This window comes from Hylobates moloch, unplaced genomic scaffold (genome assembly GCF_009828535.3).
Source record: "Hylobates moloch isolate HMO894 unplaced genomic scaffold, HMol_V3 SCAFFOLD_15, whole genome shotgun sequence".
Lineage (NCBI taxonomy): Eukaryota > Metazoa > Chordata > Mammalia > Primates > Hylobatidae > Hylobates > Hylobates moloch.
Window position 1 is genome coordinate 62,602,888 of NW_026652290.1, and position 13,648 is coordinate 62,616,535.

The window sequence follows — 13,648 nt, forward strand, 5'->3', positions numbered from 1 at the left end:
GCTTGGGTGACAGACTGAGGCTCTGTCCAGAAAAAAAAAAAAAAAAAGAATTTCCCTCTAGGGAAGATGAGGTTTTCCCAAAGGCAAGGCAAACCTTTTTGGCACAGGTAATTTGTGTCCTAGTCCACTCATGTAGTCTAAGGGCTCTTAGCTGGGGACCCTCGGGAGACGCTGTCAGCGGCTACTGCAGTAGTCAGCACTGAAGCAGCTGCATGAAACTTGCTGAGGAAGCAAAATGCCCCTGTAGTGGGTGTCAATTCATCATCCCCACTTTTCAGCCGGCAAAGAAATCCAGAAACAGTTAAGCTGCATGTTGCAATTTCTTAAAATAGAACTTCCTAGTTCTGAGTTTCATCAAGCCTTCCATTGGTTTTACAGTATTATGCATATGTCCTTCCCTCTCACATTGATTCTCCTTTTAATTATATTTTCTTCCTCTTTTTTTTTCTTTTTCACATCAGATGGGTAACATGCCGATGCCATAACAAGGTTTGAGGGAGGCACAGCTCACACAGGAATGCGAAAACCCAGGCATGATGCTTATGAACTACAGAAGGATCACGTTGTCCCAATGTTCACACTACTTTTAGGAGATTGCCCTCTGTGTGGAAAAGCGGGCCTAAGAAAGCTCTATGTTAACTTCGTTGCTGACTTTGATAACGGAGGCCACCAGACTGTAATTAGTCAGCTGTCAACTTGGGCTGTCGTAACAAAACACTATAGGCTGAGTGTTTAAACAGGAATTTACTTCTCATAGTTCTGGAGGCTGGAAGTCTAAGATCAAGGTGCCAGCAAGTAGGTTTCATTCTGAAGCCTCTTCTCTTGGCTCACAGGCAGCCATCATCTTGCTGTGGGCTCACGTGACTCTTTGTAGTAGGAGAGCAAACTCTCTGGTGTCTCTTCTTATAAAGATGCCAATCTCATTATGAAGGCCCCATCCTCATGAGCTCATCTAACCCTAATTATCTCCAAAAGAAAATACTACCGTATTGGGGGTTAGAGCTTCAGCATGTGAATTTGGGATTGGGGGTACAATTCAGTCCACAGCATAGGGTCTGTTTCCCAGTCTCAGCCTTTGGGGCAGTATCTTCAATTTCCAGTCACATGATGTGAATTGACGACCAAGACCACAAGTTATGACTTAAACTCCACAGTTTCCCTCTTACATTCCATTACTAGAAACAAGGAAGCATTTTAAAAACTATTACCCTAGTTTTTTGCAGTCCTCTTAAAATACTTTACCAGAATAGTAGATAGTAGCATTCTTTTGTATTTTGAAGTTTCTGCAGCATGGTCTTCTAAAGAAAAAGAGCTTCCGGCCAGGCGCAGTGGTTCATGCCTGTAATCCCAGCACTTTGGGAGACCAAGGCGGGTGATCACCTGAGGTCAGGAGTTCAAGACCAGCCTGGCCAACATGGTGAAACCCCATCTCTACTGAAAATACAAAAAAAAAAAAAAAAAAATTAGCAGGTGGGCCAGGTGCGGTAGCTCACTCCTGTAATCCCAGCACTTTGGGAGGCTGAGGCAGGCGGATCATGATGTCAGGAGTTCGAGACCAGCCCGGCCATCATAGTGAAACTCTGTCTCTACTAAAAATACAAAAAATTAGCCAGGCATGGTGGCGGGCGCCTATAATCCCAGCTATTCAGGAGGCTGAGGCAGGAGAATTGCTTGAACTCGGGAGGCAGAGGTTGCAGTGAGCTGAGATTGTGCCACTGCACTCCAGCCCGGGCGACAGTGCAAGACTCTGTCTCAAAAAAAAAAAAAAAAAAATTAGCTAGGCATGGTGGCAGGTGCCCATAATCCCAGCTACTCGGGAGGCTGAGGCAGGAGAATTGCTTGAACCCGGGACGCAGAGGTTGCAGTGAGCCAAGGTAGTGCCATTGCACTACAGCCTGGGCAACAGGAACAAAAACTCGGTCTCAATAAAAGAAAAAAAAAAGAGCTTCATACTAGATAAAGGATGAAGATGACAGTAATTTCCTCTTTGTCACGATCTAAAAACATCACAAAATGCTACATGTTAAAATACATTAAAAATACACGACTTTCTTTCCACCCTTTGATATTGTCATTTATGAGCTATGATTCATAAGAATGCTCTGTCACAGGAAAAGCACAAAAATCAAATTCATTGTGGCATGTTTACGATTACTACTAGAAAAATATATGGTGTTGATTCTCTAGGTGATTCTTATTCCTTTGGTCTTTTTCTTCTTTCCTCTTCCCTGTGTTGTTACAGTATTGATTGTACAATCATTTACAGAACAACAGTAAATAATGTCAGCTAACATTTGGTGAATTCTTAACATGCGCCAGCCACTTGCCAAGTGTTTTACATTCCCTCTCTCTTTTAATCCTCCCGAAAGCCTCATGAGGTAGATATTATTATCCATGAAACACAAAAAATATTAAACGTTAAGTACGTATAATTGTCTCCCTGCTCTTCACTTTCTAAGAAGGTAGATTCCTTGGAGGGTGCTTCATTTTACTTGATGGGGTGCTGCTGGGGACAGGAAGTGGAAAAGCGAAGAGAGAGAGAGGGAAGGCTAAATTAGAATAAAGAGATGGAGACCTGGAAGGGCTGGGGGAGGGGGGCAGATTAAGGGGTGGAAGAGGAGAGTAAGGAGAAAGTGAAGGCAAAGACGAGGAGCTGGGAGGAACCTGGCAAGGGCTGGCAGGCTCAAGAGGAGGGGAAGGTGTCATGGCCACAACAGAGGCGGGGGCGGATTTGTGCGGAAATAGTGGGACATTTAGAGAGGATTTTTCAAAGTTCTGGTACATGAAATATCACTTACTCTTTCTTCCATATCTCCAGGAAAATTTCAGCATTGAATCTGCCATATTTTATCTAATCCAAGATGTGAATGACTGTAAGATAGAATCGATGGCAAGATACATCATTGTTGGGCGTGGTAGTACACACCTGTAGTGCCATTACCTGGGAGGCTGAGAGAGGATGAGCTCACAAAGCCCAGGAGTTCTGGGATGTAGTGTGCTATGCTGACTGGATGTCTGCATTAAGTTTGGCATCAGTATGGTCACCTCGCAGGAGCAGAGGACCACCAGGGTGCCTAAGGAGAGGTGAACCCAGGTTGGAAACAGAGCAGGTCAAAATTCCCATGCTAATCAGTAGTGGGATGATGCCTGTGAATAAACAGACACCCCAGCCTGGAAAACTCACCTCTTAAAAAAAAAAAAAAAAAAAAGGCACATCATATTTTAGGAAGGAAGAAAGGTATGAAGGAAGAGAATTACCAATTACAAGCGCCCATCAGTTCAAAATGTGTCCCAATTTCAAAGAAATACAATATATTATACCTTACTCCTTTCACAGTCAGCTTTATATCTTTTTGTTTTGTTTTTTAATGTGTCGTTATCTGGCAAGGCCAGATCTGAGCTGCCCAGGAAGGGTCTGTTATACTTCAGTTACACCCGTTTTACAGAGGAGAAAAAGGCAAGCTGCACCTGCCTTTTCCATGTGTGAGGGTTGGGCCCTAGAGGCTGCAAATGCTTGGTTTTGCTCCTCAGTGGCCTCCACCCTGAGCTCAGTCATCCAGCTGAAAAAGACAATAGGAAGCTACCTATCTAACTAAAATTGGTATCCTTATTCAATCCTGTGGCAAATTCCTGTGATTCTGTGTTACTTTTGGCATCTTTTTTTTTTTTTTTTTGAGATGGAGTCTCGCTCTGTCGCCCAGGCTGGAGTGTAGTGGGGCAATCTCGGCTCACTGCAAGCTCCGCCTCCCGGGTTCACGCCATTCTCCTGCCTCAGCCTCTCAGAGTAGCTGGGACTACAGGCGCCCGCCACCACGCCCGGCTAATTTTTTTTGTATTTTTAGTAGAGACGGGGTTTCACCGTGGTCTCGATCTCCTGACCTCGTGATCCGCCCCCCTCGGCCTCCCAAAGTGCTGGGATTACAAGCGTGAGCCACCGTGCCCGGCCTGGCATCTTTTATTTTATTGTATTTTATTTTTGAGACGGGATCTGGCTCTGTCATGCAGGCTGAAGTGCAGTGCGCTGCAACCTCCGCCTCTCAGGTTCAAGCCATCCTCTCACCTCAGCCTCTCCAGTAGCTGGGACCACAGGCATAAGCAACCACGCCCAGCTAATTTTTTGTATTTTTTGTACAGACGGGGTTTCACCATGTTGCCCAGGCTGGTCCTGAACTCCTGGTTTCAAGTGATCCGCCCGCCTCGGTCTCCCCAAGTGTTCAGCCTGGCATTGGAATCCATTTTTAATCTCCCTCTAACACATCCAAACTCCTTGAAAAAGCTTAAATTCTCTCTCTGGGCTTTGAGATGTAAATTTGCTATCCTGTTTCCTCTAAAACTCAATAAAGTCTCCCTTTATGTGGGACAGATAAGCTTTAATTTGTTCTATTTACAAGGCATAGTTTGAATTCAACTGTCCTTTTAAGCTAGTGAATGTTATGTGTCTCATGGCTAGTTTTAAAAATCAAAGCTACAGGGCTGATGTGGTGGCTCACGCCTGTAATCCCGGCATTTTGGGAGGCCAAGGGGGTTGGATCAATTGAGGTCAGGAGTTCGAGACCAGCCTGGCCAACATGGTGAAACCCCATCTCTACTAAAAATACAAAAATTAGCTGGGCATGGTAGTGGGCACCTATAGTCCCAACTACTTGGGAAGCTGAGGCACAAGAATCACTTGAACCTGGGAGGTGGAGGTTGCAGAGAGCCAAGATCATGCCACTGCACTCCAGCCTGGGTGACAGAGGAAGACTGTCTCACAAACTCTGTATCACACCAAAAAAAAAAAAAAAAAAAAAAAAAAAAAATCTAACTATAAGGGCTTTACATTTGTGTTTTTATGTATACATGTGTACATATCTGTGTTTCTGTATTGTCTACATGGTACCAAATTGACTTGTAAATAAATGAATGCTCATAAATTAAGTAAATAAAACCAAATGCTTTTCAAGTTCATATGAATTTTTAGTAATCTTTGGTAAATAAAAATAATATTGGTTTAAGTGTATGTAATTGAAACTACTAGAAATAAGGGAAAACAATCCTGTATACCAAGTATACAAAAAACCCAAGATGTTTTTGGTGAGAAAAGAGTTATAAAAAGGCATAAGGACATGTGTTTTTGTTTTTAAAAAATACTTTTGTCTAGTTTTGCAGTTAAAAGTTGTTTCTTTTTTTCCCTTTTTTTGGGACAGCGTCTTAACTCTGTCACCCAGGCTGGAGTCCAATGACACATTCTCAGCTCACTGCAACCTCTGCCTCTCGACCTCAAGTGATCCTCCCACCTCAGCCTCCCAAGTAGCTGGGACTACAGGCGCACATCACCACACCTGGCTAATTTTTGTATTTTTTGTAGAGACAGGGTTTCACCCTGTTGCCCAGGCTGATCTTGAACTCCTGGGCTCCAGTGATCCTCCTGCCTTGGCTTCCCAAAGCGCTGGGATTATAGGCATGAGCCACCGTGCCTGGCCTATTTCAAAATTTTAATGATATACATAAAATTGAGTGAATATAGAAAGTTGGGAAAAGAAAGACAGTAGAAAAAATTTCATACCAGGTTAGGTTATAAAAGGCTTATGGAAATCTTGTGTGGTCAAAGCTAATTAAGAATAGATGAACTTGCCGGGCGCAGTGGCTCACGCCTATAATCCCAGCACTTTGGGAGGCCGAGGCGGGCGGATCACGAAGTCAGGAGATCGAGACCATCCTGGCTAACACAGTGAAACCCCGTCTCTACTAAAAATACAAAAAAACTAGCCGGGCGTGGTGGTGGGCGCCTGTAGTCCCAGCTACTCGGGAAGCTGAGGCAGGAGAATGGCGTGAACCCGGGAGGCGGAGCTTGCAGTGAGCCGAGATTGCGCCACTGCACTCCAGCATGGGCGACAGAGCGAGACTCCATCTCAAAAAAAAAAAAAAGAATAGATGAACTTATAAAGTTCATAAAGATGAGCTTATAAAGTTTTATTAAATTTAGCTTTAGTATCAATACACTGAAACATGGGTAAATTTTGGTTTTCTCTTTGAACAAAATTTTTGTGTACTACTAATAAAAGATAGTAAGCCGGGCACAGTGTCTCACGCCTGTAATCCCTGCACTTTAGGAGGCCAAGGCAGGTGGATCACCTGAGGTCAGGAGTTCAAGACCAGCCTGGCCAACAAAAACCCTGTCTCTACTAAAAATGCAAAAATGAGCTGGGCGCAGTGGCAGACACCTATAATCTCAGCTACTTGGGAGGCTGAGGCAGGAGAATCGCTTGAGCCTGGGAGGCAGAAGTTGCAGTGAGCCAAGATCGCACCACTGCACTCCAGCCTGGGCAACAGAGTAAGACTCAGTCTCAAAAAAAAAAAAGGAAGGACAGAAACAGATTCTGCGTACTTTATTAGATCTTTTAATTATTTGAATATTTGTCTCCTCTCTATCAAAAAGTAAAGATTTTTGCTTTTCAAAATCTTTTATAATTAAATTATAACTTTGGCTAAATGACTATCGTTTTACAGTGACCTGTGATCCTATTGTGATAAAATGTTTAAAACCTTTTAAACCTTTCCTATTTTGATGAAGTGTTTTCAAGCTTTTACATATTTCACAGGCTTCCCCAAATCAAACTTTATATTTGAAATTAAGTGTTTTCAACCTCAAACTAACTTTGAGATGTTCAAAGAGGCCCCTGAAGCATCCAAAAGAGAGCTCATAAGCAGGCCTATTGGTACGTTAAATTATATGGGAAGAACTGTCAAATAAAAAATGATGCTCAGCCTTTTTTTTGAGTTATATTTGTATAAACATGTCATTAATGTGTTCCAAAATTGTATGCAAATCCTAAAAATCTGACATGTTATCAACTCATAATTATGGTGATTATGTAAAATTGTAGATCACAGAAAATAACCAAGTTTTAAAAATCGATTATTTATTTAAGTATGGCCATTTTAAGTTCTGTTGTCCACAGTTAATTGCTTTATTTTGATACTTTTTTCCTGAAAGCTCTTTGCAAATCCTAAATGTTGTATCTTCAAGGAGGTTTGTGGAAAGGATGGAAAGAACCCTGACAAATACATGTTTCTGACAACATTGAGATCACCATTGGACTAGGCAAAAAATTTCAGAACACTAAAAAACAAAACAAAACCAGAAAACCTGGACTCGTAAAACCGCCCACCTAACATCAAGCAGAACAAGAACTAAGTAGATGGGACTGAACTGGTAGAAGAGTGAAAGATTTTTTATGACTTTTTTTTGTTTGACATATTGCTGATTTTTATATTTTGTTTTCCAGAATTAAGAAAACTTTTTTCTTCTTATTTAAGGCTATTTATAGCTTACAGCAATTGAGTAAAGTGTACTTTCATAACAGATTTAAAACATTTACCTCTCTCTCTACCTACTCCCTCTAGAATTTGGAAACTATTTGTGAGTATTCTTATTTTGTGACAATATAGTTATTTGTGTAAGTTCAGTAAGATTGTTTTCATCTGCCACAAAACACAGTTGGAAAAACTGGTTATTTTACCAAGGCTTTAACTAGAATGTCATATTTTGAAATATGACTGGACTGCTTTGAGAGACTGAGGTTGACTTGTATGGAGCCAATAAAAAGCCCTTTAGAAAGACCGGCCTGGTACCTTGTCTACACAGTACTCTAATAAGGTTCCTAACCTTGAAGTAAGTAAAGAATGTCACTTTCTGACAGGCCCAGGAACCTCAAGTTATTTGGGGGACCTCAGGAAGAGAGAAATTCACTCAATTTGTATTGGTCTTACAGTCTTTGGCTTAACTCCTAAGCCTCAAGTGGTTTTTAAAAGACTAATTTGACATTTCTTATGAAGTTTCAGCAAAGCCAACTTAACAAGAGTCTATATGATGAGTCACTATCGTTATTGCATTTTATGCAAATAACCAGGCCAAGTTAATGAAACTAAACTTATTTTACAAGTAAATTAGTCTTGCTATAAATATCTTTGATAAAAATGAGAAAATGGCAAGAGAAAGCTTTTGTTTCAGAAGAAAACTATAGTGCATGAGATTCTAGCCCTGTCCATTTGTTTTTGAGGGGTTTGTTGTTGTTGTTGTTGTTGTTATCCAGGCTGAATCCAGAATTTCAGTTTTCTCCAATATCTGGCTGCAACTCTCCAGACTAATGTTTCCAATTGTTCTCCCATCCTTCTGACTTGGAATCACTAGAAATTAAAACCGTCTTTTCCCTAATGGCCTACAAGCTGAAGCTGGTCAGCTTGGCTTTGAAGAAAAATCACCACAACAGCTTATATTTGGACAAATGTTGTACATGCAAACTGCAAACCAGAAAAATCTGTCAGATTGCCACTAATTTTTGCAGTGGACTGCCCTCCAAACTCTAGAAAAACTAGCTTATAGACTACTCCAGACATTAACCTTTGTTCTTCTGTTTCCACAGAAATGCCTCTTATTAAAGACTGCCCGCATCATATATAGAGGCATAGCTTTGACAACCCATCTGCAATGCCGTCTTCTAGAATGATATACCACTGCTTAATTGGACTGGCCTATTCCCTGAAATGTGAGACTGGTTTAATTGGGCGTGGGGGAGAGTGCTTAGGTTTGTTCTTTTCTATGTGCTTATTCTCATCCTAATCTGTGTTATTTTCTCCCTTTGCAAATTCCTTGCCACTCAATTACTAACCTGATTTCTCTCTCCGTAACTAGCAATCCTATTTTAATAGGTAAAACTTCCTGAAAATAAAGTTTCAAATGGGAGACTAAAAGAAACCAAACATATTTCCATATTCACCCCAAAATGTGCTTTTTTTTTTTTTTTTTTTTTTTTTGATGGAGTCTCACCCTGTGGCTCAGGCTGGAGTGCAATGGCGCGATCTCGGCTCACTGCAACCTCCACCTCTCAGGTTCAAGTGATTCTCCTGCCTCAGCCTCCCAAGTAGCTGGGATTACAGGCATGCGCCACCACGCCTGACTAATTTTTTGTATCTTTAGTAGAGATGGGGTTTCACCACGCTGGCCAGGCTGGTGACTCCTGACCTCATGATCTGCCTGCCTTGGCCTCCCAAAGTGCTGCGATTACAGGCATGAGCCACCATGCCTGACCCCAAAATACACTTCTTTGACATATTTTGAGATGGCTATTCAGAGGACCTGCAGAAAGGAATAGCCCTGAAAAGCTGCCTTTTGTAGGAGAGATTTGCATTTATACAGAAAAATCTAGGTTAGTGAAATGAACAGTCATGCTTCCTCTGAGTGCCTCCACCCATCCTTTGTCCAGATCTAGAAAAGATTATGTCAACCACAGGCTACCATCTATCCTTTCTGAGGGCAGCTCCAAGACTGTATTAGTCCATTTTCATACTGCTATAAAGAACTGCACAAGACTGGGTAGTTTATAAAGAAAAGAGGTTTAATTGACTCACAGTTCCACATGTCTGGGGAGGCCTCAGGAAACTTACAATCATGGCAGAGGGTGAAGGAGAAGCAAAGATCTTCTTCACATGGTGGCAGGAAAGAGAGACCGAGCAAGAGCAGGGAAAAGTGCCTTATAAAACCATCAGATCTCATGAGAACTCACTCACTGTCATGAGAACAGCATAAGGGAAAATGCCCCCATGATCCAATCACCTCCCACCTGGTTCCTCCCTGGACATGTGGGAATTATGGAGATAACCCTTAGAGATGAGATTCGGGTAGGGACACAGAGTTAAACCATATCAGAGACAACCTGAGATATTTCCATCTGCATAATAAGACAGCCTTTGCTTGACATCCTCTTCCATAACCTGTACTGTCACCTCCCCCAGAGCCCAGGGAAACTTGGTCCCAGGCCACTGGTCTTTGGACTCACTCATTTTCCCTGAAAATCATTTACTGCCCCTCAAAAGAATTGTCTCCCCACTCCCTTATGAAGAAGGGTACACAAGCTTCTGTACCCTACTGGGTTATTGAGTAATCATTCTCTCCTGTGATTCCTTGGTGCTATGCATGTTAAAAAAATTTTAATATGCCCTTTCTCCTATTAATCAGCTTTTTGTCAGCTGGTTTTCTGTGACTCTTCAGAGGCTGAAGGATAAGCTTTGCCTTGGCCCCACAAGAACAATCCCTAAACTATTTTTATAATTTATGATGTTGACTTTTTGAAGAATTCAAGCCATTTGTCTTTTAAAATGTCACATAGTCTCTGTGTGTGTCTGTGCGTGTGTTTATGCCTTTTTGTTTTGTTTTGTTTTGTTTTGGACAGAGTCTCGCTCTGTCACACAGGCTGGAGTGCAGTGGCACCATCTCAGCTCACTGCAACCTCCGCCTGCCAGGTTCAAGTGATTCCCCTGCCTCAGCCTCCCTAGTAGCCGGGATTACAGGCATGCACCAACACACCAGGCTAATTTTTGTATTTTTAGTAGAGATGGGGTTTCAGCATGTTGGCCAGGCTAGTCTTGAACTCCTGACCTCAGGTGATCCACCCGCCTCGGCCTCAGCGAAGTGCTGGGATTACAGGCGTGAGCCACAGCACCCGGCTTGTTTTGTTTCTTAACGCATCATTAATCATTAAGGCCAAGTCTGAGCTGCCTAGGAAGGCTCTGTTATATCTGAGTACACACATTTTACCGAAGAGAAAACTGAGTCTCAGAGAAGCTGAGTTACTTACCTCTGGGCTCACAGCTAATACATGGAGAGCCAAAATTCTGACCTAAGTAAGCTTGATTCAGCTTGTGTGTGTGATACAATTTGCTTGGTTCCTTTATCACCTATGCTTCCTATTAAATTGAGGTTGGGGCTGGGCATGGTGGCTAGTGCCTGTAGTCCCAGCTGCTTGGGAGGCTGAGGTGGGGAGGATCACTTGAGTCTGGGAAGATCACTTATGCCATGATTGTGCCACTGCACTCCAGCCTGGGCAACAGAGTAAGACCTCGTCTGAAAAAGATAATAATGAATAAATAAAGTAAATAAATAAAGGTTGGATGATTCAGGTTAAGCTATTTTGGTAAAATGATTTCATAGGTGATGCTTTATACTTCCTAGGGCATACCATGTCATGTCAGGTGTCCCACTCTTAGTGACCTACATTTGATTGCATGGTTAAAGTTCTGATCACCAGATATCTCCCTCTGTAATTAATAAATAACTCACAGAGTAACATGTTGGCACCATGCAAATATCCTGTCCTGCCTTGTTCATTTTTGTAGCCCTCAGTTCCCTGCAGAGGCCATACCCAGTAGACGAATGAGTTCTACCTTGGCAAACTATGATTGAGCACAAGCACCCAAACCTCACCAAGACACTTCCTCTAATGAATTATTCTGGAGAAATGGAGCCCTTGCAGGCCTGAGAGAAGGCAGGAGAGATCCCTGGGGCAGGTGCTGAGGGCTAACACAGCTTCTCTTGCCAATGCCTCAGGCTAAGTTCCCAGACACACTCTAAGTGCTTGGAAGGAGCTGCCTCCTTTTAGAGATTGCTGGGGGAGGCTACCCACAGCTTGGTAGAAGCCAGAAAAACAAAAATTTTAAAAGCTGTCATTTCAAAGCTGGGAGCAGTTTTCTGTTTTGCAATAAACTGAAGACTCAATCTCCCTTTGTTCTTGGAAAAACACCTGCCTGGTTCATTAATTTTATGCAAATATTAAGCAGGAAATGTTTGAGCTAAATTGCTTTCTATAATAATGTAATAGGGTGTCTATGCCTTGCAGAGTCAAATCTCTTCAGAATTTGTTTCCTTAGGCAGTGATTTTTGTTTTGGGTGTGTGTGGGTGTTGGGGGTTCGGGTTGTGGGTATGGCGGTGCGTGTTGCCTAAATATGGTTTGAAAATTCTCTGTGCTTGAAAACTCACACTAGTTCTGGTAGAGATGGGCAGCAGGGGCGCCTGGACATAGTCTCACTGGTATCACAGGGGCACCATACCTGGAAGCTTTTTCAAACTAAGTGGAAGAATCCAAGCAGACTGGTTCCTGAGCTATCTGAGCCCAAACCCTGGGCATTCCCAGAACCCCTGAAGGGACATCCTGAGTGGTGGCTTAAGGCCATCTTAGCTAGCTACGAAAGTAAAATGTGACCTCATTTTGATACCATTTGGATGTAGCATACAAAGTGTTGTTACACCAATATGCCTGCATAAAGCTCCTGCTCTGAGAAAGCAGTGTGAGTGTTGACAGTCTGCACACAGAGGTAAAAGACACAGAAAGAGGGGCACCCTTCATTTCCTGGCAGCTTTGAGAGAGAATGAGAGGGTATGTGTTGAGACCAGATCCTTTCCAATTTTAAACAGGCTAAGACTCTTCTTTGGCCAGGCCTGGAGGGTGGCTATGTACGCAGTGTCATTAAAAATGGAACAGTGCAAGTTCTGTCACCTGCTGACCTGGATCCATTATTCATGGGTCAGAATTTGGCCACACTGAAGTGGATCTCTTCACTGGGATGAACACATTATCCAAAGTTTCTTGATTCCTGAAATTCCTAAATACTGTAAACCTCTTGGCAATAAAGTTTGGGAACAGCCCACCATTCTCCACTTATTATTATTATTATTTTTAGACGGAGTCTCACTCTGTCGCTCAGGCTGGAGTGCAATGGCTGGATCTCGACTCACTGCAACTCCTGCCTCCCAGGTTCAAGCAATTCTCCTGCCTCAGCCTCCTGAGTAGCTGGGACTACAGGCGTGCACCACCATGCCCAGATAATTTTTGTATTTTTAGTAGAGACAGGGTTTCACCATTTTGGCCAGGATGGTTTCGATCTCCTGACCTCGTGATCCGCCCGTCTTGGCCTCCCAAAGTGCTGGGATTACAGGCGTGAGCCACCATGCCTGGCCCCACTTATCTCAAACTAACCATAAGCCCCTTCCCAAGTCACCAGGGGCAATGCAGCCCGAGGATGCGCCCTTTCTGCAGTCTTGAGTCGCACTGAGACAGATTCTCTGTGGAGAGTGGAGAGTGGAGAGTGGAGAGTGGGCAGGTGTGATTAAAGCTCAGGGTCTGGTCTGCCAATGTGGCTCACACCTATATTCCCAATGCTTTGGGAGGCAGAGGTGGATGGATCGCTTGAGCCCAGCAGTTCAAGACTAGCCTGGACAACATAGGAGCATCCCATCTTTACAAAACTAAGAAAATTAGCAAGGCATGTTGTCACATGCCTATAGTTCCAGCTACTCAGGAGGCTGAGGTGGGAGGTTAGCTTGAGTCCAGGAGTTTGAGGCAGCAGTGAGCCACGATTGTGCCACTAGACTCCAGCCTGGGTGACAGAGTGAGTCCCTGTCTCGGGGGGGAATAAAATGCACAGGGCCTAAGACCTCAAAATCTTAAACCCTACCTCCTCCCCATTAACTCCACCCACAAATGTTTACTTCTCCAAATAGCCAAATAATCAGTGAGTGCTGAGCCTTCAAATTGATCCTGATTTCATCGTACATGCCAAGCATTCTTCATGATTGAGTTTTGAGGTTGTGCACATTTTCTAGTTTTGTAGAAGACTGGGTTTTCTACATATTTTCCTTAACATTTTTTTGTTTGATTTTGGAGAGAGTTAGAGACAACTTTTTCTGACATCTCTAAGAGTCGTCTTTTTCTCCATCGTCAGTTGTTTTGTGCAGTTATTTTGTTCAGTTGTTTCCAATTCTTGCCCTTTTGTGAAAAGTTTTGAAATGACTGTCTTTCAGTTGATCTTTAATTGCCTCCCACCAATTTTGAT

The 13,648-nt window shown here is 42.9% G+C and overlaps 1 non-coding gene across 1 annotated transcript; it reads right to left on the reverse strand.

Annotated features, from left to right (window-relative positions):
* Positions 1 to 455: 455 nt before the first annotated feature.
* On the reverse strand, positions 456 to 559 carry LOC116484394 (small nucleolar RNA U13). Its single transcript, XR_004252566.1, has one exon. It is a non-coding gene; the product is annotated as a small nucleolar RNA U13 (small nucleolar RNA).
* Positions 560 to 13,648: the final 13,089 nt, after the last annotated feature.